The following is a 25,732-nucleotide window of genomic DNA, read 5'->3' as shown; positions in this document are numbered from 1 at the left end:
AGAAGCTATTAAGAAGAAGTAGCAAGAATACATAGAAGAACTGTACAGAAAGATCTTCACGACCCAGATAATCACAATGGTGTGATCACTCACCTAGAGACAGACATCCTGGAATGTGAACTCAAGGGGGCCTTAGAAAGCATCACTATGAACAAAGCTAGCGGAGGTGATGGAATTCCAGTTGAGCTATTTAAAATCCTGAAAGATGATGCTGTGAAAGTACTGCACTCAATATGCCAGCAAATTTGGAAAACTCAGCAGTGGCCACAGGACTGGAAAAGGTCAGTTTTCATTCCAATCCCAAAGAAAGGCAATGCCAAAGAATGTTCAAACTACTGCACAATTGCACCCATCTCACACGCTAGTAAAGTAATGCTTAAAATTCTCCAAGCCAGACTTCAGCAATACGTGAATCGTGAACTTCCAGAAGTTCAAGCTGGCTTTAGAAAAGGCAGAGGAACCAGAGATCAAATTGCCAACATCCACTGGATCATTGAAAAAGCAAGAGAATTCCAGAAAATCATCCAATTCTGCTTTATTGACTATGCCAAAGCCTTTGATGTGTGGATCACAATAAACTGTGGAAAATTCTAAAAGAGATAGGAATACCAGACCACATGACCTGCCTCTTGAGAAACTTGTATGCAGGTCAGGAAGAAACAGTTAGAAGTGGACATGGAACAACAGACTGATTCTAAACAGGAAAAGGACTACATCAAGGCTGTATATTGTCACCCTGCTTATTTAACTTATATGCAGTGTACATCATGAGAAATGCTGGGCTGGAGGAAGTGCAAGATCAAGATTGGAATCTTGAATCTTGGAAGATTGGCATCAAGATTGCTGGGAGAAATATCCATAACCTCAGATATGCAGATGACACCACCCTTATGGCAGAAAGTGAAGAACTAAAGAGCCTCTTGATGAAAGTGAAAGAGGAGAGTGAAAAAAGTTGGCTTAAAGCTCAACATTTAGAAAACTAAGATCATGACATCTGGTCCCATCACTTCATGGCAGATAGATGGGAAACAGGGGAAATAGTGGCTGACTTTATTTTTCTGGGCTCCAAAATCACTGCAGATGGTGATTGCAGCCATGAAATTAAAAGACTCTTACTCCTTGGAAGGAAAGTTATTACCAACCTAGACAGCATATTCAAAAGCAGAGACATTACTTTGCCAACAAAGGTTCATGGTTTTTCCAGTGGTCATGTATGGATGTGAGAGTTGGACTATAAAGAAAGCTGAGTGCCGAAGAATTGATGCTTTTGAACTGTGGTGTTGGAGAAGACTCTTGAGAGTCCCTTGGACTGCAGGAGATTCAAACAGTCCATCCTAAAGGAGATCAGTCCTAAATGTTCATTGGAAGGACTGATGTTGAAGCTGAAACTCCAATACTTTGGCCACCTGATGTGAAGAGCTGACTCATTTGAAAAGACCCTGATGCTGGGAAAGATTGCGGGCAGGAGGAAAAGGGGACAACAGAGAATGAGATGGTTGGATGGCATCACTGACTCAATGGACATGGGTTTGGGTGAACTCAGGGAGTTGGTGATGGACAGGGAAGCTTGGCGTGCTGCATTTCATGGGGTCGCACAGAGTCAGACATGACTGGGTGACTGAACTGAACTGACTAGGTTTTGGAGCCAGAATTGATATTTAGTTGCCCAATCATGTCTCACGCTTTTGCAACCCCTTGGATTGGAATTCTCCAGGCAGGAATACTGGAGTGCTTTACCATTTGCCTTCTCCAGGGGATCTTCCTGACCCAGGGATAGATAGAGATAGTGGGTTCAAATCTTGACTCTGCCACTTTACAGCAAGATGTCTTGGCTCAAGCCACTTAATCTCTTAATTTCTTTATCTGTAATATAGAAATTACTGGGTTTTGGTGAGAATTTAAGGAGTAAAATGTTTTTAAAGCATTTAGCAGAATTAAATCATAAGTTCTCAAGATATGCTAGTTACTGTCATTATTATTATTATTATACATTTTTTTTTCCAGTCAGGATTCTTAGGCAGTAGGAACTAAGTTAAATAAAAAGTAATTTAATGAAAGAATGATGGGAACCTCACAGGTTCCCTGAGAGTATCAGGGATCCAGGCTTGAGGTCATAAAGCTAGAAACCATTGCCGAAATCGATGCTGTAGAACTGACTCTCTGAGGCCCCGCTGCTTCTACTCCGACATCACTCCTACAGTCAACAGCACTGAGCCTGGAGACCAGAACCACTCCATCAGCTGTGTTATGGTGCTAGTCTTTTCATGATGGATTTCTCTGTGCTCCTTTCTTCTTTACATCACTAACTTTTTTTTTTTTTTAATCACTAACTTTTGATTTGATGGTTGCCATAAGCATGAGTGAGTGAATGGTGGAACCTATGTCTGTCTCATTCCCAGATGCAAGGAGTCCTGGGAAGGTATCAGGTGTTTTCTTTTTTGATAGAGAGAGACAAGCTCTATTTGATACACAGGAGTCAGGGATACATAAGACATAGCAATGCTGGATATTCAAAAAGTGACCAATATTCACCACATATGAATGGACACTACAATCAGGCAACCTCTAATCACGGAAAGTCTTCTGTTTTTTTTTTTTTTTTTACAATGCTTTCTAATCCTCTCTGTTTCCTTCTATAACCACTACCACCTATGACAACTCCCAAACTCTTACTCCTAAACGTATCTTTTTTGTATGTGTTGACTTGGTTTAGGAAATTTGTTGTCATAATGGTGACATGAAAGGGTCTAACATTATATTATGGCCTATGAAGATATTTTGTTATGATTGCTAGGGAAAAACACCCCATTGCAAGAGAGAAAGTATTGAAAAACATGAGTTTTCGGATCAGAAAGAACAGGCTTTGTATCCTGCTTTTCTGCTGAGCATTATAATGGTTAGTGGCAAGTTTTTAAACCTTGGGTCTCTGTTTCTCTATTTGCAAAATAGGAACAGTAAACTGCTGATTTTGAAGCATGTTTGTGAGAATCAGACATAATCATGAAGTGTAGGACTGGGCAAAAAGAGGACCTATTGTAATGATTTTTAGCCTTCAGGGGTATCAGAAAGGCCAATGAAACAATATTTTAAATCTGATTTTATCAGATGTTTACCTACAAGACAAGGTCAAATAAATGTCACTTATTTTGAGTGGTTTCTTTTTTTTCTGGATGGCATTATTATTGAACATTACATGATGGAATCTCTCTGGTTAAAAATCCCATTTAAAAAATAAATGATCAACATTTAGATCAACATCTCCCAAGGCATTTTTATTAAGGTTTATGACCCACTCTCCCCTGCCAAGTCAAACCAGCACAAAGGTCATCTTACCTATGACAGATACTTTCCAACTACTAAACACAGCATTTTCCCATTTGTCTTTTTGTCTTAGGCATAAATGCAGCTAGAGGACATAGTACACAAGACTAAGTGGATAACTGTTAGGCCATGGCCAGTCAAGAAATATTTCCTTAAAATTTACTCCTTGGAAGAGTGTTTGCAGACCAAATTTGGGGGAATAGCAGATCTTCCTATAAAAACAAGCTGACTTTCTTAAATATATACATGCACTCCATAATTTTCTTGAAAAAAAATTTTTCTGTTTCCTGAGAATTAATGTGAACAAGATATATCTATTTACTCATCCCTTTACTGAAAGAGTCATTTAATGAGTATTTGTCAATTTCTTCTATGAACCAGGCACTTTGCTCGACATTTGGGAGACAAAAGGAGGAATACAGACAGTATCTCTTTATTCACAGAGTTTTTAGACCAGTCGGGAAGACAAATGACAATAATGTTATTTATAAGAAATGCATATTCGATCATTCAAATGACCAAATATATTTCATATATTTTTTTGTCATGGTTCATGGTTCACATCTAGCTCCTACTTCCCCAAAGCCATGGAATTTCCTGAGTGATAAGAGCCAAGGGAGCATCTTTTATTATAATAATTAGTGTTTAGTCCTCAGTTCTTGAAACCCTAAAGGTGAAACGAGCGTCTTATTATTCACAAAAGACAGTTCTCAAACCGGGTTTTTGTTAACATACTGCCTTTTGGAAAGCAGCTAAGGATGGAGACTGGTTGCCAGTGAAGCAAACCATGAGACTGAAAAGTCAAAGTGTTAGTCGCTCAGTTGTGTCCGACTCTTTGTGATCCCATGGACTGTAGCCACCAGGCTCCTCTGTCCATAGAATTCTCCAGGCCAGAATACTGGAGTGAGTTGCCTTGCCCTCCTCCAGGGGGTCTTCCCAATCCAGGGATTGAATGCAAGCAAGTCTCTTGTATTGTAGGCAGATTCTTTACTGTCTGAGCCAGCAGGGAAGCCCAACCATGAGATTAGGGGGTTGGAGATTTCAGGCAGTCCCATTCTTCCGCCTCTGGGGAGAAGAGAAGAGGTGGAAGTTGAATCAATCGCTAATGCCTATGATTTGATCAGTAATGCCTATGTAATGAAGCCTCTAAAAAACCATGAAAGGACTGGTGTTGAATAGCTCCTCATCTGTAGGATCTGCAGGATCTCCAGGGAAATAGTGTCAGAATTGAGTTGTAGGACATTGGCTGGTGTTGGAGAATTGCTTGGCTCTGTACTACCTGTTTTATATGCGATTAATCTTCACAACAAACCTATGAAGTGCATGTTATTTTATAGTTGTTTAGAAGGGTTGAATAGCTTGCTGAAGGTTGCATAAATAGAAAGTGGAAGAGTTCTGGGTTCTCTCTGAGTGAGGGGCACAAGTCTCAATCACTGCTTTACAGCCTTACAAGAGAGGTCCATCTTGTGACTCATACAGTTGATGAAACAAATGACTATATCAGTTGAAGTATACAGCAGGAGAATTGCTGACCCCTCAGGGCCCCTTGATACCAGGACTGATGGTGGTAATGGTGCCTATAAATTAGGAAAACAGTCATCAGGCCTACCAAGTTGAAATCCAGGGACAGAAATGCTTTTGTAATAGTTACCACCTTAGAAGGGAGGAAAAAAACATAGAAATCCATTGCCTTATTAAATGATTCCAGGAGATCTTTAGACCATAGTATTTCTCTGTTTTGTTGGTTTTTTTGGGGGGGGGATCTGAAAAAGGAAACAATTTTATGCCCCACCTTCTAGTTCTTTCCAAGATTATTTTCATTTGTGAAAACTGAGTATCTTTATTCTGAAAGGGTGTGACTAAGTCTGGAAAGGTACAAGAGAAGTATACAAGGTAAGAGAAGACTTACAGAGTCTAGACAATCAAGGAATTGTTCCTTCAGTTTGAAGATGATAGTGCTGTGCTACTGAGTGGTAAACAAAATAAATTCTGGAAGCTATAAAGCAGAGAGTTAAGTGGAAAGTGTCCTATAACATGCAAGAAACCAGAACCTAAGGTGGCAATGGAAGAAAATTAAGAAGCACCCACTTTTCATTATACAGCCTTACAAATCTCATAGATTGAGAGCACCAGGTACCTTTAAAAGTCAGGGTGATATGTGTCCAGCAACAAGGAATTTCTGAACTGTGGTATATCCCCACAATGGAACATTATACAGCTGTTAAAAAAAAATAAGGAAGGCTTCTATGATAAGATATGGAAAAATGCCCATGATACAGTGTTAAGTGAAAAATCAAGGTTCAAAATAATGTATGTGAAAATCCACTTTTGTTAAGAAACGGGAAAAGTAAACTGTATATTTGTATTTGCTTGTACTTGTATAAAGAGAGGGCTTCCCTGGTGGTTCAGATGGTAAAGAATCCACTTGCAGTATGGGAGACCTGGGTTTGATCCCTGGGTTGAGAAGATCCCCTGGAGGAGGGCATGGCAACCCACTCCAGTATTCTTGCCTGGAGAATCCCCATGGACAGAGGAGTCTGGCAGGCTACAGTCCCTGGGGTCACAAAGAGTCGGACACAACTGAGCAAATCAGCATAGCACAGCGCAATATAAAGAGACTTGAGAAGGATAAGTCAGAAACAAATAAAAATGGTGAAGGAAAACGATGAATTTGGAAGGAGTGGGAACAGTGGGACTTCCCAATATTTACCTTTTAACTTCATTTTTATGTTTTAGCTATGTAAATGCATTACTATTTTTAAAATTTGGAAGTAAAGTGGTGCACAACTTTACTGATAAAGGAGTGGTCTAAAATGCATAAAGAACTGCTGCTGCTGCTGCTAAGTCGCTTCAGTCGTGTCCGACTCTGTGCGACCCCATAGACGGCAGCCCACCAGGCTCCCCCGTCCCTGGGATTCTCCAGGCAAGAACACTGGAGTGGGTTGCCATTTCCTTCTCCAGTGCATGAAAGTGAAAAGTGAAAGGGAAGCCGCTCAGTTGTATCCGACTCTTAGCGACCCCATGGACTGCAGCCTACCAGGCTCCTCCGTCCGTAGGATTTTCCAGGCAAGAGTACTGGAGTGGGGTGCCATTGCCTTCTCCACATAAAGATTCTTAAAGTTCAATGATGAGAAAACAGACAACTCAATTAAAAAATGAGCAACAGATCTCAAAGACTTCACCAAAGAAGAAACACAGAAGGAATATAGATGTATGAAAAGATAAGGAGTCTCATGCTCAGTTGTGTCTGACTCTTTGTGACCCCATGGACTATAGCCCACCAGGCTCCTCTGTTCATGGAATTCTCTAGGCAAGAATACTGGAGTGGGTAGCTATTCCCTTCTCCGGGGGTCTTCCTGACCCAGGGATCGAACCCAGGTCACCTGCACTGCAGGCAGATTCTTTACTGTCTGAGTCACCAGGGAAGCCCCATATGGAAAAGACGCTCAACATCATATGTTATTAGAAAACTACGAATTGAAACATCAGTGAGATGCTACAGCACCTACTGAAATGGTTAAAATCCAAAATAGTGACAACACGAAATGCTGGTAAGGATATGGAGCAAAGGAACTTCTATTCATTGCTAGTGGGCAAAATGGTACAGCCACTTTGGGAGACAGTTTGGTATTTTCTTACAAAGCTAAACATACTATCCAGCAATTGTACTCCTCAGTATTTGCCAAAATGGGCTAAAAACTTACATCCACACAAAACCTGCACATATATGTTTATAGCAACTCTATTTGTAATTGCAGAACATGGAAGAAGCCAAGATTTCCTTCAGTGGGTAAATAGATAAACTGTGGTATATTTATAAATGGAATATTACTCAGTGCTAAAAAGAGATGAGCTGTCAAGCCAATATTGCTAAGTGAAAGAAGCAAATTTGGAAAGGCTACATGCTATATTGCTACAGGCTCAATGATTGTGTGCCTGCAAAATTCATATGTTAAAATTCTAATGCCCAATGTGATGGTATGAGAAGGTGGAGCTTGGGGGAAGGGATTAGTCCATGAAAGCAGAGTTCTCATGAATGACATTAGTGCCCTTACAGAAGATTCTCCAAAGGTCTTCCTTGACCCTACCACCTTGTGAGGACACAGAGAGAAGATGGCCACCTGAACCAGGAAGCAGACCCTCACTAGATACCAAATTAGCTGGCATCATGATCTTGGACTTCCCAGTCTCCAGAATGTCAGAATTAAATTTCTATTGTTTGTAAGCCATCCAGTCTATGGCATTTTGTTAAAGCAACCCAAAGGACTGAAATATTTATGATTCCAAGCGTATGACATTTTAGGTGTGTCAACACTGGATGTCCAATCTGATACTTAATATGATCAAAAAGGGTCACAATAAGGTTTGCCATTATGAAATTTAGAATCTTAGGAAGCAGAGAATATTCCAAAATGTCACAAAGGTAGAAGCTATTCATACATACAAATTCAAACATCAGAATAGCATTGACTGTCTCAGGAGCAATATCCAAAGCTAGAAGACACTGAAATATTGCCTTAGAAAACCCAAGGGAAATTGTTTTCTTACACAGGAGTATATATACATAATTGTCAAGAGTGAATAAAGGCATTGCTAGATAGGCAAGATCTCAAAACATTTATCTTCCCTCAGCTACTCACAGGAGGCTACAGGAGAAGGCTCCACTAAGATGTAAATTAAGGAAGAAGATGCTGCGGAACTCAGAAAACAGAAGCTCCCATGCAAAAGACAGACAAGAAATCCTTAGGATGATCTGAACAGAGATCCTAAGATGAGAGTAGTGCAGACCAAGTTCTATTTTTACTGACAATAAAGGCAGGAAAGGGAATATTCTTTTACATATAAGAAGACAAATTCAAGGCATTTATAGCAGGAAGGCTTACAAAAGCATTAACCTCAAGATTAATCTTGATTCACCTTAAAGTAAGTTAGTAATAACTATGTTATGTTCCTGTGATGGATATATCAAAGGAATCGCTTAACATGAAACCTCCTGAAATGTAGTTTCACCTCATTATTGGGAAAAAAATACTTAAGTGGGAGGAACTTTGATGGAATTCCATATTACATTTTTATATTTTTAGTAGTTTTTGCTTAAATAAAAAACATTGAAAAGAAACTGGTTTGAGAAGTATGACAGGAAAGATCTCTGAACCATCTATATTTTCTCCCCCTTACTACTATAATAAAATAAACAAAATATCCAAAATAAGCAATTCTAAACATGCAAGCCAAAAAAATGTGAATGTAATGTAACAGCTAGGCAATAGGCACATTAGAATGTACGTATATGCTCAGAATCGAGAAGAAAACTATATTTTAAAGAGGATGATACATACGGCGAAGTTAAAAGAAAAAATCAACAATTCATCTTGACTTTTGGTTTGGTTGGATTGAATATTGTTTTGTTGGGGAAACATAATAGACACTCTTGGCCCAAAATGGAAGGATTAGATGAAGATTAGATGAGGGGTCTACTTTATTTGACTAGTTTTGGAAATAATCTCATGATTATCTGGTTCATGATTTTCCTATCTGGTGCTATAAATCTGTAGGGCAGTGATCTATAGACATGACTCTTTTCTTGACCATCATAGAACCTAATATCATAGCACCATAGTAAAGTACCTTATCTATTGAGTAAACAAATGACTGCAGAGCCCAGCATAACACTAATTCCTCCAGAGAACTGTTAATTTGCAAAAATAATCATAATCTCTAATTTCAATACATTTCCTAAAACATGAAAATGAACTCTTATCATCTTCCATTTTACTCTATTCATTTATTCAGCACATTATTATTGAAGGAATTCTCTGTGAAAGCCTCTTAGGTGGGCATCTTTTTACTAAAAACTAGTACAGGAGAAATCATCTCTTTTTTCTCTCAAATCATAGGGAAGTTAACTCTCTACATTGACAAGGATCATGAAATATTTCAATTCATAAGCTATGAGATGACCATAAACCCAAGGTTGATTTGTTATTTTTATGTCATCAGAGTTCATAGCACTCTGAATATATTGAAAAACATGTGATTGTTTTTCTGGATGACATGTATACTAGTTCAACAGCTTACACTACACTCATAACTGGTTATGATTTCAGGTGGCAAATACTCTAGCTCTATATTATCACTGTGATGTCAAGAAGGCACTAACATTTATTGAGTGCTTGTATGTTGTAGACAGTTCTTTACAGCAACCTCATGAGGTAAGTATCATTGTCCATATTTCACAGAAGAAGCAAATGGTACACAGAGTGGTATACTGACAACCTGTCCAGGTAGCAAATCTGGGCTGAAACCCAGTGATGTCTGATTCTTATCCCATGCCTTTTCTACTATGATCTATAGGAGTTGGCCTGTAGGGCTTGCGATCTTTGTAATAAATTAAGCCCAGATATATTGAAATTATACACAAAAGTTTAACTTAGTTGAAGAAGTAGGGAAAGGGATAGTTAGGGGATTTGGGATTGACAAGTGGACACTGCTATATTTAAAATGGATAACCAACAAAGACCTACTATATAGCACAGGGAACTCTGCTCAATGATATGTGGAAGCTCAGATGGGAGGGGAATTTGGGGGAGAATGGATGCACATATACCTACGGCTGAGTCCCTTTGCTGTCCACTTGAAACTATCACAATATTGTTAATTGGCTATGTGAGTGAAAGCTGTTCAGTCATGTCTGACTCTTTGCGACCCCATGGATATACAGTCCATGGGATTCTCCAAGTCAGAATATTGGAGTGGTAGCCGTTCCCTTCTCCAGGGGATCTTCCCAACCCGGGGACTGAACCCAGGTCTCCCACATTGCAGGCAGATTCTTTACCAACTGAGCCACCAGGAAAACTCAAGAATAATGGAGTGGGTAGCCTATCCCTTCTCCAGCGGATCTTCCCGGCCCAGGAATCAAACCGGGGTCTCCTGTATTGCAGGCAGATTCTTTACCAGATGATCTACAAAGGAAGCCCCCAAGATATGGAACACTTCACGAATGTACATGTCATCCTTGCACAGGGGCCATGCTAATCTTCTCTGTATTGTTCCAATTTTAGTATATGTGCTGCTGAAGCTAGCATAAAAGTAAAACACAGTAATATAAGATAAAGTTTTAAAAAGAAATATATATTGAAAACCCTATCTTTAAAAGGCTTAGATATATATACTCTTACCTTAAAACCTCATTTTTACATATATATACATATATATATGTATATGTATATATATGTATGTGTGTGTGTGCTTGCTAAGTTGCTTCAGTCATGTCGTGATCCTATGGACTGTAGCCCACCAGGCTCCCCTGTCCTTGGGATTCTCCAGGCAAGAATACTGGAGTAGGTTGCCACTTCCTTCTGACCCAGGGATCAGACCTGCGTCTCTTGTGTCTCCTGCATTGGCAGGCGAGTTCTTTATCACCACCACCTGGGAAGCCCATATGTATATATGTAATGTAATCTAGATTACATAATGTATATATGTAAGCCCAAGAGGGAAACATTTTAAGTGAAAACCTAAGAACTTATGTAAAGTAATAAATGAAATATATATTTTCAAGCATTAAGTTAGGTGAGACCAATGAAGCATATTGTAGTCATCTCGCAAAAGAGTTTCTGATATTCTGAAAAGTATAGTTTATTATACTCCATCCTTAGCACTTTCATGGACACAAGATCAGGAGTATTTCTAAAGTTGACAAACAACTTACAGAAGCAAAGATCACTACATGTGAGAAGATTATAAGATGTGTGTATTTGTGTAAATGTATTCTGACATATTTCATAATTCCAGTGAGAGAAATATATCACAGAGACTTAACTGTCTGAGAGTATCAGAACTGGAATTAAAAATCCACCCTTTTTGCTCTATTCCATTTTGAACTTGACTAGAAGTTTGTGCAGTGTTCCTAAGGAGAAAAAGCCATATGTACCATATAAATATATATATTTTTAGATTAGAATTTGTTGAACCCAGATTTTACTTTACTTCCTTTCTTCGGCTTCTGCAGCTCTACACTCCATAGTTTTCCTCTTATTTTTCTGGCTGTTCCTTTCTTGTCTCTCTTCTGTTCACATCTTGTTCTACCCAGTCATTAAATATTGTAGTTTCTCAGGCCTCCTAAGTTTTCACTCCTTACTCTGCATCAACTCCTCATGGAAATTCACATATGCCTATAGTTATAATTATCAAAATATTCAAGTGATTCACAAATTTATACCTTCAGGGTAAAGTTCTCTGTGTGCTCCATACCTGTATCATACATCAAGAAATAATAATTAAACTTGTGATTTCTTCCTTGCCCCCCACTCAGAATCTAAAGGCTTCCCAGATGGGAAGAATCCGCCTGCAATGCAGGAACCGCAGGAGCTGCAGGTTCGATCCCTGGGTGTGGAAGATCTCCTGGAGGAGGGCATGGCAACCCGCTCCAGTATTCTTGCTTGGAGAATCCCCATGGACAGAGGAGCCTGGTGGGCTATAGTCCATAGGGTTGCAAAGAGTTGGACATGACTGAAGAGACTGAGCATGCACGCACATGCAGAGAACTTAAAACATTCTCATTCTTCTCATTTTGGGTGAATGACATCCTCATTTATGTACTAAGTCAAGCAAAAGTCCTTGGAAATCATAAGGGTCATTTTTCATTCCTCTCTTTCTCATTCATATTGACTTTTTCACTAAATCCCATCTATTGTTCCTTCTAATTCTCCCTTGCATCTATCTACTCTTTTCCACTTCTATCCTGATCCAAGCTAGCATCTTTCTCTCCTTGATCCATTCTGCTAGTCTTCAAAACGGTATACTTCCTTTCTCTACCTGCATCAGTCTATTCTCAGTACTACAGCTAGAGTGATTTTCCAAACACAGATCTTACCATGTCAACCCTCCTTCCCCCAGGTCAAAAATCCACCAGTGATCCACTGTTCCTAGGATAAAGATAAAACTTGTTTTTTTTTTTTTTTTTTAAATATAAGATCCTCCAAGGCAAGTCCTCTACCTACATTTCCAGCTTCCACTCATACCGTGGTCTTTTTTCTTTTGCCGCTACAGCCACATTAAATGTACTTCTGGCCACCGTGTTCGCCAGTGTTCCTCCTGCTACAGAGTCTTGAATATGACACTGGGATCCAACCAGTGTCTCCTGCATTGGCAGGTGGATTTTTTTCACCATTGAGCCACCAAGGAAACCCGTGTTATTTCTTTACTCAGCCTATAAACAACAGACACATCCTCAAGGAAACTCTCTTGACCTTCATAGGTCCATCCCCCCTGATTTGCCCTCTAATAACATAAAGTATCACTAGTGCATAGGCATTTACCAAATACAGCAATAAAAGTAACTATTGCTCTCTCCCTCCCTTGCCTGGATGCTCCATTAGGGAGGGTTCAGTTCAGTTCAGTTCAGTTCAGTTCAGTCGCTCAGTCATGTCTGACTCTTTGCAACCCCATGAATTGCAGCATGCCAGGCCTCCCTGTCCATCACCAACTCCTGGAGTTCACTCAGACTCACGTCCATTGAGTCAGTGATGCCATCCAGCCATCTCATCCTTTGTCATCCCCTTCTCCTCCTGCCCCCAACCCCTCCCAGCATCAGAGTCTTTTCCAATGAGTCAACTCTTCGCATGAGGTGGCCAAAGTACTGGAGTTTCAGCTTTAGCATCTTTCTTTCCAAAGAAATCCCAGGGCTGACCTCCTTCAGAATGGACTAGTTGGATCTCCTTGCAGTCCAAGGGACTCTCAAGAATCTTCTCCAACACCACAGTTCAAACGCATCAATTCTTCAGTGCTCAGCCTTCTTCACAGTCCAACTCTCACATCCATACATGACCACAGGAAAAACCATAGCCTTGACTAGACGGACCTTTGTTGGCAAAGTAATGTCTCTGCTTTTGAATATGGTATCTAGGTTGGTCATAACTTTTCTTCCAAGGAGTAAGCGTCTTTTAATTTCATGGCTGCAGTCACCATCTGCAGTGATTTTGGAGCCCCAAAAAATAAAATCTGACACTGTTTCCACTGTTTCCCCACCTATTTCCCATGAAGTGATGGGACCAGATGCCATGATCTTAGTTTTCTGAATGTTGAGCTTTAAGCCAACTTTTTAACTCTCCTCTTTCACTTTCATCAAGAGGCTTTTAGTTCCTCTTCACTTTCTGCCATTAGGGAGGGTAGGGACACTCTTTACTTTTGCTCACCATGAACGTAAGAGATGTGGGTTTGATCCCTGGGTCAGGAAGATCCCCTGGACGAGGGCATGGCAACCCGCTCCAGTATTCTTACCTGGAGAATCCCATAGACAGAGAAGCCTGGTGGGCTACAGTCCACAGGGTCACAAAGAGTTGGACACGAATGAAGCGATTTAGCATTTAGCAGGCACAGTGCTGGGTACCACCCAGGCTGCGATGTACTTGCTGAATGGATTACTGAAATAATTTCCTAGTTAACCAAATATTTCTGATTGTTTGATACCAACTCTAGAAACTATGTATGTTTCTAAGAAAAGATATTCAATTGTTCAGAGAAGGAAGGAAGTCATGTACTTTGGTAAGATCAGATGTACATTTTAATAATGTAGATGATAGTTTCACCAGGCACTGAAAGACTATATACATACTGAGGGTTACACGTATGAGAATGCTGAGTAACAGGAGTAGGTTGGAGATGCCCTACTGACACTTAAGAAGATTTTAAGAATTTTTCAGTCCAACCATGAAAATTAGCACTTATGCTCATGTTCACTGCTGAGTTCAAAGACATGGAGGCCTGAAGCAGATCAGTAAGTTAGAGTTTAACCAGGTTATATAAGATTCTCCTTATGTGAGTTCCCCACTCCCTAACCCAAATCCTTAACAATTATCCTTTAGTATTCTCTTGGTCCTCAGGGTGTTTTCAGTAAAAAAGCAGAAAGCCAACTTGCAGTACCCTAAGCGTATAATACTAAACAGTGGCGCCTGAGTATGGTAAAAGTTTAGGTTTCCCTTTACACTCAGGTTCATTTCTTTTCCCATGTTTTACTACTGTTGACCTGCCCCAGAGTAGACAGCAGGAGGCGGAAATCAGGAGCACCATGTTGTGAATTGGATGGCCTGATTAACCAGTTGCAGAACTCTGGATGGCTTAGTCAGTTCAGTTCAGTCACTCAGTCGTGTCCAACTCTTTGTGACCCTATGGACTGCAACATGCCAGGCTTCCTGTCAATCACCAACTCCTGGATCCTGCTCAGACTTAATTTACAATTGAGTCGGTGATGCCATCCAACCATCTCATCCTCCGTTATCCCTTTCTCCTGCCTTCAATCTTTCCTAGCATCAGGGTCTTTTCCAATGAGTTTCCAGTGAAACTCACATGTGTGGGCAAAGCATTGGAGCTTTGGCATCAGTCCTTCAAATGAATATTCAGGGTCGATTTCCTTTAGGATTGACTGGTTGGATCTCCTTGCTACCCAAGGGACTCCTGAGAGTTTTCCCCAACCCCACAGTTCAAAAGCATCAATTCATGGGTACTCAGCTTTCTTTACGGTCCAACTCTTACGTCCATACATGGCTACTGGAAAATCAGCTTTGATAGATGAAACTTTGTCAGCAAAGTAATGTCTCTGCTTTTTAACATGGTGTCTAGGTTGGTTGTAGCTTTTCTTCCAAGGAACAAGCATCTTTTAATTTCATGCCTGCAGTCACCATCTGCAGTGATTTTGGAGCCCAGGAAAATAAAATCTATCACTCTTTCCATTGTTTCCCCATCTATTTGCCATGAAGTGATGGGAATGGATGGCATGATCTTAGTTTTTTGAATGTTGAGTTTTAAGCCAGCATTTTTACTCTCTTCTTTCACTTTCATCAAGTGGTTCTTTAGTTCCTCTTTGCTTTCTGTCATAAGAGAGGTGTCATCTACATATCTGAGGTTACTGATATTTCTTCTGGCAATCTTGCTTCCATCTTGTGCTTCATTCAGTCCAGCATTTCGCATGATATACTCTGCATACAAATTAAATAAGCAGTGTGACAGTATACAGCCTTGATGTATTCCTTTCCCAATTTGGAGCCAGTCCATTTTTCCATGTCCAGTTCTAACTGTTGGTTCTTGACCTGCATACAGGTTTCTCAGGAGGCAGGTAAGGTGGTCTGGTATTCCCATCTCTTGAAGAATTTTCCACAGTTTGTTGTGATCCACACAGCCAAAGGATTTAATGTAGTCAATGAAGCACAAATAAATGTTTTTCTGTAATTCTCTTGCTTTTTCTATGATCCAACAGATGTTGGCAATTTGATTTCTGGTTCCTCTGCCTTTTCTAAATCCAGCTTGAACTTCTGGAAGTTCTCAGTTCAGATACTGTTGAAGCCAGGCTTGGAGAATTTTGAGCATTACTTTGCTAGCATATGAAATGAGTGCAATTGTGTGGTAGTCTGAACATTCTTTGGCATTGCTTTTGTTTAGGACTGCAATGAAAACTGACCTTTTCTAGTCCTGAGGCCACTGCTGAGTTTTCCAAATTTGCTGGCATATTGAGTATAGCACTTTCACAGCAACATCTCTTAGGATTTTAGATAGTTCAACTGGAATTCCATCACCTCCGCTAACTTGGTTCGTAGTGATTCTTCCTAAGGCCCACTTGATGTAACACTCCAGGATGTTTGGCTCTAGATGAGTGATCACACTATCATATTATCTGGGTCATTAAGATCTTTTTTGTATAGTTCTTCTGTGTATTCTGGGCTTCCCTTGTGGCTCAACTGGTAAAGAATCTGCCTGCAATGCAGAAGACCTGGGTTCGATCCCTGGGTTGAGAAGATCTCCTAGAGAAGGGAAAAGCTACACACTCCAGTATTCTGGCCTGGAGAATCCCATTGACTGTACAGTCCATGGGGTCACAAAGAGTCAGACATGACTGAGAGACTTTCATTTTCTGTGTATTCTTGCCACCTCTTCTTAATATATTCTGCTTCTGTTAGGTCCATACCATTTCCGTCCTTTATTGTGCCCATCTTTGCATGAAACGTTCCCTTGGTATCTCAAATTTTCTTGAAGAGATCTCTAGTCTTTCCCATTCTATTGTTTTCCTCTATTTCTTTGTATTGATCACTGAGAAAGGCTTTCTTATCTCTCCTTGCTATTCTTTGAAAATCTGCATTCAGATGCATATATCTTTCCTTTTCTCCTTTGCCTTTCACTTCTCTTCTTTTCTCAGCTATTTGTAAGGCCTCCTCAGACAATCATTTTACCTTTATGCGTTTCTTTTTCTTGGAGATGGTTTTGATTACAGCCTCCTGTAACATGTTTTGAACCTCTGTCCATAGTTCATCAGGCACTCTATCTATCAGATTTAATCCCTTGAATCTATTTGTCACTTCCACTGTATATTCAATCATAAGAGATTTGATTTAGGTCATACCTGAATGGTTTTCTCTACTTTCTTTAAGTCTGATTTTTGCAATAAGGAATTCATGATCTGAGCCACAGTCAGCTTCTGGTCTTGTTTTTGCTGACTGTATAGAACTTCTCCATCTTTGGCTGTAAAGAATATAATCAATCTGATTTTGGTATCGACCATCTGGTGATGTCCATGTGTAGAGTCATCTTTTGTGTTGTTGGAACAGGGTGTTTGACCTCTGAAATGAACGCACTGTGAATGACCAGTGCATTCTCTCAGTAAAACTCTGTTAGCCTTCACCCTACTTCATTTTGTACTCCAAGACCAAACTTGCCTGTTACTCCAGGTATCTCTTGACTTCCTAATTTTGCATTCCAGTCTCCTATGATGAAAAGGACATCTTTTGTGGGTGTTTGTTCTAGAAGGTTGTTTAGGTCTTCATAGAACTTCAGTTTCTTCAGCATTACTGTTCGGGGCATAGACTTGGATTACTGTGATATTGAATGGTTTGCCTTGGAAATGAACAGAGGTCATTCTGTCATTTTGGAGATTGCACTCAAGTACCGCATCTTGCACTCTTTTGTTGACTGTGAGGGCTACTCCATTTCTTCTAAGGGATTCTTGCCCATAGTAGTAGATATAATGGTCATCTGAATTCCATTCACCCATTTTGGTCCATTTTAGTTCACTGATTCCTAAAATGTTGATGTTCAGTCTTGCTGTCTCCTGCTTGGCCACTTCCAATTTACCTTGATTCATGGACCTAACATTCCAGGTTCCTATGCAATATTGTTCTTTACAGCATTGGACTTTACTCCCATCACCAGTCACATCCAGAACTGGGCATTGTTTTTGCTTTGGCTTAACCTCTTCATTCTTTTTGGAGGTATTTTTCCACTCTTCTCCCATTGCATAGTAGACACTTACCGATCTGGGGAATTCATCTTTCAGTGTCATATCTTTTTGCCTTTTTATATGGTTTTTGGGATTCTCAAGGCAAGAACACCGAAGTAGTTTTTCATTCCCTTCTTCAGTGGACCATGTTTTGTCAGAACTTTTCACAATGACCCATCTGTCTTGGTTGGCCCCACATGGCATGACTCATAGTTTCGTTGAATTAGACAAGGCTGTGATCCATGTAATTAGTTTGGTTAGTTTTCTGTAATTGTGGTTTTCATTCTGCCCTCTGATGGAGAAGGATAAGAGGCTCATGGAAGCTTCCTGATGGGAGAGACTGGCTGTAGGGGAATCTGATTCTTGCTCTGATGGGTGGGACCATGCTCAGTAAATCTTTAATTCAACTTTCTATTGATGGGTGGTGCTCTGTTCCTTTCTTGTAGTTTGACTTGAGGCCAAACTATGGTAGGGGTAATGGTGGTAATGGCTACCTCCTTCAAAAGGACTTATGCCAGCATGCTGTGGCTCCAAGGACTGTTGTATTCAGCGCCCAAGACCCCAAGGCATGGCACTGTCAACCCACGCCTCTATTGGAGACTCCAGGACACTCACAGGCAAGTCTGGTTCAGTCTCTTGTGGGTCAATGCTCCCTTCTCCTGGGTCCTAGTGTGCCCTCCAAGAATCTGTTTCCCTAATCCTGTAGTACTGTTTCCCTAATCCTGGAAGTACTGTAATCAAATCCCACTGACCTTCAAAGTCAAATTCCCTGGGGGTTCTCAGTCCCTTTGTTGAATCCCCAGGTTGGGAAATCCGTTGTGAGCCCTAGAACTTTTGAAATAGTGTAAGAACTTCTTTGGTAGAATTGTTCTCCAGTTTGGGGGTTGTCTGCTTAGTGGCTTTGTGGTGGGACTAACGGCGACCTCCTCCAAGAGGACTTATGTCACATGGCATGTCTCCCAGGTCTGCTGCAGCCAGAGCCCCTGTCCCCACAGCAGGCCACTGCTGACCCATGCCTCCACAGGAGACACACAGACACTCAAAGATATGTCTGGCTCAGTCTCTTGTGGGGTTCCTGGTGCACACAAGATTTTCTTTGAGCCCTCTGAGTGTCTCTGGGAGGTATGGGTTTGATTCTAAACACTATTTTGTCCCTCCTACTGTCTTGACGAAGGAGCCTGGAGGGCTATAGTCCACAGGGTCACAAAGAGTCGGACACGACTGAATGACTTCACTTTCACTGTCTTGTTGGAGCTGCTTCTTCGTCCTTGGATGTCAGATATCTTTTTTGGGTGGGAAGGAAATGGCAACTCATTCCAGTATTCTTGCCTGAAAAGTCCCATGGACAGAGGAGCCTACCAGACTCCTCTGTCCATGGGGGTCACAAAGAGTTGGACATGACTGAGTGACTCTTTCCTTTCCTTTCCAACATTCTCCTGTTAATGATTGTTTAGTGGTTAGCTGCAATTTTGGAGTTCTCACAGAAGATGAGCACATGTCTTTCTACTCCACCATCTTTTTTAGGTCAACTGAATCTCTGCAGAAACATTTTGGAAATGAAGCATGTGAATCTCCTAAACCTATTTAGAAATGGAGAAGCCCTCACATTTCTTGACAGCTCACATTGGATATTACTCTTTGGTGTCTCGAATCCCAAATTAGAGGATTGTGTTAATGATTCTGGAGGCCCTTAGTTAACCTTCAAATTCCCTGATTCTTCACCAAGGATTTGATCTTTTTTTTTTTAAGCTTATGCCTTACATTGCCAAATAAAGTGCTTTAGTGATATAATCTAAAGCAACAACCCCTACAAGACTGAGAATCTATATTATGTAGAAGTGAAAAACACTAGCTTTTGAATCAGAAAGACCTGGGTTCAAAACCTTTGGCATTAATGAGCTATGTAATTTTAAGCAAGTTACTTTAAAACTTATGAATCTTTGTTACTACATCTAGAAGCTAGTGATGCTTCTTTCTTCATGGAGACATTGTGAGGATAATATGAAATATGTAATACAGGTGAAGCACAATACTTTGTACCCTACAATGAAGCACTGATGTAATTACTTTTATTTAAAAGAGATAGTGCTTATGGCTCCTCTGACCCTATGTTTGCTCTCTGGTCAGATAGACTTTGTTTTCTGGTATCCATGAGTTGTGTCAGGCTGCAAATTTCTGAGCCTCATTTTGCAACCAGAGTCTATCAGTCATTCTCAGCCATTCTCTGAATCAGAGCAGCTGACAGAATCTTCAGTGAGGTCATTATTTTTAGCTTTGGAACTGTTAGAAAGCTGCAGGGGATTTTTCACGGCATTCAACAAATTAGCAAAGGTCATCAAAACAAACCCACTTACTGAATTCATTGGCTCGAAATCCTATCAAACCAGTGCTCTTCTATTAAATTAAAGCACTTTCTACTCACAGTATTTCCATTAAAACATGAAGCTAAATTATGTTTAGATTGGCTCTATTGTATTGTTGCTACATTTTAAAGTCACAAATTTTGATGGCAAGTCAACTCATTTCCTATCTGTAACCTCCCTCACCATGTGATCATGTGATTCTTTCAGTCTAAAATTTCCTCACTTTTCCTCTCTGTCCATCCAAGTCTGAAGTCCCATTTCCTTTAGTAAGCCATTTCTTAATTATTTAATCCTTGGTCTTGGGTCTGTTTTGCTCTTGACCCAGAACAGGACATTTATATAAATATGTGTGTGTGTGTGTGTGTGTGTGTGTGTGTATGTAAAATATATTATAATGTAATAAATATATTATATATCCTTTTCTAAGTGTGGTTTTGACTTTATTTGGCTCTGTACAAGGCATTAAACATAATTCGTCTCTTCCATTTTCACAGATGCTCTAAATGATACTAAACTCTGCTTGGTTGATTAACTAGCTTGTGAAGCATCCACAAACCAGCATGACAGACTAAACACACCAATGGCTCTTGACAAATAGTATATATACCATAAACTCTCTGCTTTCCATATCACATAAGTAATGTTTTGGAAGAAATACTACGGAGTCAGGTAATTGACCCATTTTTCTACGTGCCCTAAAGGATGACTTTGAATCAAGCCACACCGCAAGACTGCTGGATCCTTTAGCAGCATCATTTTAGATGTAATAGAATTGCCTTACTGAGTTGTACTTTGTTGTCATGCCAGCAGACCACACTGATGATTGCATAAGAAAGAACTAGATAAATCTCTGAGCCCCTGTTCTGAATATCTACTGGAGAAATACTATAGAATAGTAAATTAAGGTTTGGTTTTATGGACAATTTGAAATTTATAAGTTGATTGTGTTTCCTTGCTTTGGCCATTAAAAACCTTACTGATAAATTTGGGGTTCATTTCTCTCAACTGTATGCTCCACCTTAGTAACAAGTTTTGCTCTATATTTTTCCACCCATAGTTTCTCTTTGTCCTGGTCACCACAGCTGTTTACTCTAATCTTTTTACACCAAAACTATGTTTTGTTAAGTGCCTCATATCTTTAGTAGAATAGTGAAGTGAAGTGAAAGTAGCTTAGTCGTGTCCGACTGTTTGCGACCCGTGGACTGTAGCCCATCAAGCTCCTCCATCCATGGGATTCTCCAGGCAAGAATACTGGAGTGGGTTGCCATTGGAGATTAAAAATAAATTCTCGATCTGTTCCTCTAGGGGATTATAGCAATTATAATTTACAGATCATTATTCCTCAAGTATTTCCTGACTTGTATTTTTCTTTCATTGTTTTATGTCTCCATAACAGCAGAGACATTACTTTGCCGACTGAGGTCCATCTAGTCAAGGCTATGGTTTTTCCTGTGGTCATGTATGGATGTGAGAGTTGGACTGTGAAGAAGGCTGAGCGCTGAAGAACTGAGCGCTGAAGAATTGAATTGTGGTGTTGGAGAAGATTCTTGAGAGTCCCTTGGACTGCAAGGAGATCCAACCAGTCCATTCTGAAGGAGATCAGCCCTGGGATTTCTTTGGAAGGAATGATGCTAAAGCTGAAACTCCAGTACTTTGGCCACCTCATGTGAAGAGTTGACTCATTGGAAAAGACTCTGATGCTGGGAGGGATTGGGGGCAGGAGGAGAAGGGGACGACAGATGATGAGATGGCTGGATGGCATCACTGACTTGATGGACGTGAGTCTGAGTGAACTCCAGGAGTTGGTGATGGACAGGGAGGCCTGGTGTGCTGCAATTCATGGGGTCACAGAGTTGGACACGACTGAGCGACTGAACTAAACTGAACTGAACTTGGTTTTAATCCAGATTATATTCTTAAATTTTTCCTATATCCCTCCACACACTGGCAGCATAGCATATGCTCATTGAATCTTTAAATCAGACTTCTGGATAAAGGTCTGCTTCTAGATAACTAGCTGTGTGATCTTGACCTTAATGTCATTGAAACTTGCAGAATTTCTTTCTCCTCATCTGTATCTGACAGAATTGGCCTGAAGTAATCTTCAATGACCTTTTCTAGTCCTAAGATTCTGTCACAATTGCCTGAGTTCTTAAAAAAACGTTCTTGACACAAGATATTTTAAGACAGGTCTGACTTAGTAAACTACTCGCAGATATGAATATGACCAAGTGACCTACTTATTGCAGAAGATGTCCATAAAGAAAAGGGATCTGTGTAAGGGAGATTTACTCACTTTTTCATTAACAAAAAAGAGGACACTTCCAGACACTTGGTTCAGAATTTAAGCTGGAAGAATAATTACAAATGGGTAATAAAAATGATTTAGAAGGCCTGCTGCTGCTGCTAAGTCACTTCAATCGTGTCCGACTCTGTGTGACCCCATAGATGGCAGCCCACCAGGCTTCCCTGTCCCTGGGATTCTCCAGGCAAGAACACTGGAGTGGGTTGCCATTTCCTTCTCCAATGCATGAAAGTGAAAAGTGAAAGTGAAGTTGCTCAGTCGTGTCTGACCCTCAGGGACCCCACAGACTGCAGCCTGCCAGGCTCTTTCATCCATGGCATTTTCCTAGGCCTTTTTAATTCTGTAGTTTCATACCTAGAAAGTGCAGATTCCAGTTCTTTTAGTAGAAAAGAGGCTGGTGGATGTTGCAGAGGGGCCCTAAATGGAGACCTAGTTTCAAGTCCAACATTGGTCATTAATCAAAGAAACAATGGATTGCCTGACTCTGTGTCCTTGATTTTTCAGTAATGAAAAGAGAAAAATTATCTGTCCATGCCTGCAAGATGATTTGTGAGGGTCAAGCAAGACAGTGCTAGATAACCCCATTCAATAAGTACAAAATGCTATATACATTTGTATATGTGTGCATGGCCATGAGTCAAGAGATGACCTCTGATGACTCAGTGAGTATTTTTGGATTGCTTTTGACTAAATTGGATGATTTTGCAAAGTTGGTGGTTGAGATGGCTGAGCCAATCTCAGATTCTTGGTGTTTCCCAAATTTGTGAATGACTCAACAACATATAAATCTCCCTGCTTCCCAATACAACTTCATTGGAGTTGAGGACAAAGTCTTATCAAGATATAAACACCACAAGGTCTGGGTCCAAGTCTATTTTGTTCACTGGACATAAAAGATCAAGTCAAATATTTGTTGACTACATGGAGGGGAAGCTGGATGAATGATGAGGTACCCTCCATACAGTGTGTCTTGCTCCTTTCCTATGCCAGTTAGGGCACAAGATTCCAGGTTGTGTTTCAGAAAACTTATACATAGTGAGACACGGAATTCTGAGATCACTTTGAAATGCCAGTATTTGTTCATCTGTTGTCAACTTGACATCACAACACCAAGTATCATAGAAGAGAAGCTAGAACAATTTCCCCAGAATCTTCTTATCCAGGTTAGAGTTTACCAAAGAGAGGCATTCGTGTCGCCATTGGAAGATGGAGGAGGAGAGACCATTATTTTATGGGGACAATTGCTGCTAGATTCATGGGTAGATGTGAGATTCAGTGACTTGCTGGGGAGCTCTTGAGTACCTCTACTTTAGTAAAGAGTCAGAGATAATTGGTGGGGTCTTCCTAGAAACCCTGAGTCTTGCAACACCTTCTTCTGCTTGGGTGCTTCAGGCTGAAATTGCTGCAGTTAATTTCTTTCATCTTGGCTCACCAGCTTTTCCAGTCTTCATGTATGCTCACGTCTCTATGTTAAAACCTATGTCATCTTGAATACATTGAATAGCTCTTCTGTTTTCTTGATAGAAACCTGACTAGAAATAGAATCTCAAATGTTAAGTTTGAGCATGGTGGCTCAGGTGGTAAAGCGGCAAAGCCTACAATGAGGGAGACCCGGGTTCAATCCCTGGGTTGGGAAGATCTCCTGGAGAAGGAAATGGCAACCCTATCCAGTATTCTTGCCTGGAAAATCCCATGGACAGAAGAGCCCTGTAGGCTACAGTCCATGGGATTGTCGCAAAGAGTAGGACATGACTGAGCGACTTCACTTTCACTTTCAAGCTTCAACTAAATGCATTTATATACATAGTTAGCACCTAAGGGGGAAAACCATGAGTTTTTTTTTAACAACCCATCTAGGTATTATTTGGGCTTTCCAGGTGGCTCTAGTGGTAAAGAATCCAGCTGCCAATGGAGGAGATGCAAGAGATGTGGATTCAATCCCAAGGTGGGGAAGCTCCTCTGGAGTAGGAAGTGATAATCCACTCCAGTATTCTTGCCTGGAAAAGCCCATGGACATAGGAGCCTGGCTGAGCAGCTGAGCACTAGGCATTATTTAGTAAACAATTGCTCTTCAACATTCAGCAATATCTTTGAGGCCTAAGAAAGTTGATGAAGTTTTCCAAAGTGTCTTATTTTGCTCTCTTAGAAGAATTCGGTTCAAAAGGGCACAATATCCTAGAGTGAAAAGAACAGATTCTCAACTCATATTGTCCATAATTTAGTCTGGACTTGGTTGCTTTTTAGCCCTGCATATTTGGCAAATTCATTTAACTTCTCCTGGGCTTGGTGACTGTATCATCATGATGGGAGTCATGACATCTATATTTCTTGAGACCCCTTGAGAATGGCATTCAGGCATCTGTACAAATGCTACTTTAGGAATGTAGTCTGGGGGAGTCAAACGAAAATGTTATGAAAGCATTGTGTATATATGTTACTATTCTCTAGACTCACATTCACATACTAGTTAAATGCATATAATAATGGAGATTGATAAAAGTTCAATAAAGGTAACTTCTAGAGAACTAAAGCATTTCTACTATGCCTGAGTGTAAATATGGCAATCATATGCACACCCACCTCTGAGAGACTTAACCGAACGTGGCTGTCAGCAAACAGGGCAGTGACTGAGAGAGGGTGTCATACTGTGGGGCTGAGACTCCATGGAACAACTGAGAAAATCTGTATTGCTTCAGCATAGGATGGTTTTCAGAACCCATAGAATGGAGGTGCAAACTGCTCTCCACTCAGAAGGTCACTGCTGTAGTCATACTTGATCTTGAGTATTGGGAAGGAATACATCAAATCAGCTTCCCAAAACCAATGACATAACTTTTAATTTTCCATCCTTACTGGCAATTATGCTATCCTGAAGTTATTGAATGATCATGGTTAGGATTTCACACATGTGATTTATTAAAAGTGGACCCTGTTAATTCATTGCAATGAGGCAAGACAGGGCAATGGATAAGAGCCAGGGGAAGACAGGAGCCCATGGTTGGTAATGGCTGAGTGTCTGCTGGCATTGAACAGATCTTTCAACACCCGTGCCTATGAAATGTAGATACACTTTGGCTTGTTTTTCTTTGTGCTAACGTTATTGGATTTGTATAACTCCTGATCCATAAACAGCATGTGTCTGCCTCTCTCCACATGCCTCTCCATCCTTCCACCCCATCTTTCTCTTCTTCAGCATACTTGTCACAGCATATCATACTCCTGCATTATATTTTATATCGGTGACTTTGTTTTGATTTTTTCCACATCCTTCTATAATCTACTGTAAGGTACATCTGGAGAGAGACTTTGTTCTGCCTGGGATAGTTAATAATGAAAGTGTGTGGGTGAATAAACATTTGAATTATTAACCTAGTTTTTTTGATGTTCTGCTGGATTCCTCAAACATTTAGGTAAAGACTTAAGCCAACAAAAAGACATTTTTGAAAAGTTACCAGTGGTTGGGCCACCCATTTACTCACT

The 25,732-nt window shown here is 40.4% G+C and overlaps 1 protein-coding gene and 1 non-coding gene across 2 annotated transcripts in view; both read right to left on the bottom strand.

Annotated features, from left to right (window-relative positions):
- GABRB1 (gamma-aminobutyric acid type A receptor subunit beta1) overlaps positions 1-25,732 on the bottom strand; it is a 447,299-nt gene that overhangs the window by 74,640 nt on the left and 346,927 nt on the right. The window lies entirely within an intron of this gene.
- On the bottom strand, positions 10,300-10,406 carry LOC114115494 (U6 spliceosomal RNA). Its single transcript, XR_003589831.2, has one exon. It is a non-coding gene; the product is annotated as a U6 spliceosomal RNA (small nuclear RNA).

This window comes from Ovis aries, chromosome 6 (genome assembly GCF_016772045.2).
Source record: "Ovis aries strain OAR_USU_Benz2616 breed Rambouillet chromosome 6, ARS-UI_Ramb_v3.0, whole genome shotgun sequence".
Classification (NCBI taxonomy): Eukaryota; Metazoa; Chordata; class Mammalia; order Artiodactyla; family Bovidae; genus Ovis; species Ovis aries.
The sequence above is the reverse complement of the archived record's forward strand: the minus strand, read 5'-3'. Positions and strand labels throughout refer to the sequence as shown.